Below are 2385 nucleotides of genomic sequence, written 5' to 3' on the forward strand. Positions count from 1 at the left end.
TTTCCTTATAGTGATTTAGGGATCCTGACTCCTTCTACCTTCCAGTTCTACTGTCTTTTCAGAATTTCAAAGCCTTGATCTAGACTCCTGTGTTCATCCAACAGATGAATAAAGAGAGAGAGAGAGCAAAGAGGAACGCCTGGATTTGTCATGCCTTACATCATTCGGATCACATTTTATTGGCCAGAACCTGGTCATGTGGCCACAACTAACTGCAAGGGATGCTGGGAAACATAATTTCCCACTATGTGCAAGAAGATGAAACAGAATTGGTGAGCATCTAGCTGATCTTTGGCATGGTACAGATTGGATTAATGAAGTATGTTATATCCATAAACAGGGTCCTTACGCAGCCATTAAAAATGAAGCTATAGAAGATTTAATGAATTAGAAAAGATTTACACTATGGTAAATGGAAAAGGTAGGCAACAAAATATTTAGGTCATAATCTTGACTTTGTCAAAAAATACATTTAATCAAAAAACATATATTTATATATAAAAATCCTAGAACATATACATTACTATTTCTTCCTGAATGGTGAGATACACCACCGTTTCTACCCTGCGCTTTTCTATATTTTCTCAACTTTATACCATAACTATGAACTACATTTTCTAATCAGAACAGTTGTTTAAAATAACTGTACCTTAGAATAGGGCTCTCTGATAGCAATATTAACGGAAATCATACATGCAATTTTAATTAAGAATAAAAAGAGTCAGGGGCGCCTGTGTGGCTCAGTCGGTTAAGCAGCTGCCTTTGGCTCAGGTCATGATCCCAGGGTCCTGGGATCAAGCCCTGCAATGGGCTCCCGGCTCAGTGGAGAGCCTGCTTCTCCCTCTCCCTCTGCCTGCCGCTCTGCCTTCTTGTGCTCTCTCTCTCTATCTCTCTGTCAAATAAATAAATAAAATCTTTAAAAAATAAAAAGAATCAGGTGAGACTAATTTTAATAATATATTTTGTTTAACCTAATATGTTTGATATTATCAATAAAAATTAAAATATTAAAAATTAAAATACTGATGAAACTTTTTAATACTTGTTTTTATTTATGGAGTCTTTGGATATAGGTATATCTTACACCAATAGCAGATCTCAGTTTGGACCAGGCTCATCCCAAAGGCAATATGCACATGTGGCTCGCAACTACTGAATTGGTCAGCATCACCTGAGAGTGTGCTAAGTGATTGATTGGTAGGGCAATAATCAGGTAGCTCAGAAGATAAAAGCTCACATGAGGATTGGAAAATGTTTCATGCAAGAGGTGACTTTGGCATTGGGCTTTGAAGGACATTGATAATACCATCAATTACTGTGATACCGATAAGACCTAACATTTATTACATGCTTGCTATATCCCCATCACTGCGCTAACCACTAGGGGCCGGTAGAGAGGCAGAAACAGACTTTCTGAAGAGGGAGCCCACCAGCAGCAGCAAAAGCAGAGGCCTTGGGGGACAGTCAACAACACACTTGAATGCACGGGGTTTGGGAGAGGGGTTGCGGAGGGACTGGAACAATTTAGCATTGGACTCTTAGGAAAGTAGTAGGAGGAAAAACATAAGGTTAAAAACCCCTTGAATGTTAAGAGAGGAGCTTCATACTTAGTTCAATAAGAAAATGTGGTAATCAAAAAAAAAAAAAAAACAAAAAAAAACCACTCACAAAATGCCCCTTTACAGGCATAGGGAGGTGAGGAAATTTCCAAAGATCACACAATGTGTAACCATGTTTGGTAGAGCCTGGATTCCAACCCCAGCATTTCTGGCTCCCAAATCTACACCTTACCTACTGACAACGACCACAAATTTTTGAACCAGAGACCCCGATTTGCATCCCAGACTCTTCATTCTTTGACTGGGAGTTGAATCAGTTTCCTGAACAGCTAGGAGCTTCAGCTGTCTCCTCCATGAAAGTGGGGGTATGTCCTGCCAAACCAAAGTGTCATTGCACGAATATAATGACAGAGGGCATGGAAAGCGCCAATTATATTCTCTGGCACAGAGTAGATGCTGATAAAGCCTGGTTGGCCTGCAAAATGCCATGGGGAGCCATGTCGGGCTTTTAGGCAGGGGCATGGGATGATTGGACTTACACTTTAGGAAGATTTATGCTGGAAATACCTGTCTTCCTTGATTACTTGCCCGGATGGACTGGAGCTGGGAGAGATGTGTTAGGGAGATATTGCAATAGTCCAGATAAGAGGTAATGAGGGCCTGTGCTGGGACAGTGGCAGGGAGATTGCAATTGCATTATTTAACTGTAGGATATTAGAGCCAAAACAGGCCCTGTGGAGAACAGAGTCCAGACTTATATGACTTATCCAAGGTTGAATCATGTGACTAGTAAAGTTCATCTGTTTCTCTCATTCGCTGTTCTTTC

This window comes from Meles meles, chromosome 10 (genome assembly GCF_922984935.1).
Source record: "Meles meles chromosome 10, mMelMel3.1 paternal haplotype, whole genome shotgun sequence".
Lineage (NCBI taxonomy): Eukaryota > Metazoa > Chordata > Mammalia > Carnivora > Mustelidae > Meles > Meles meles.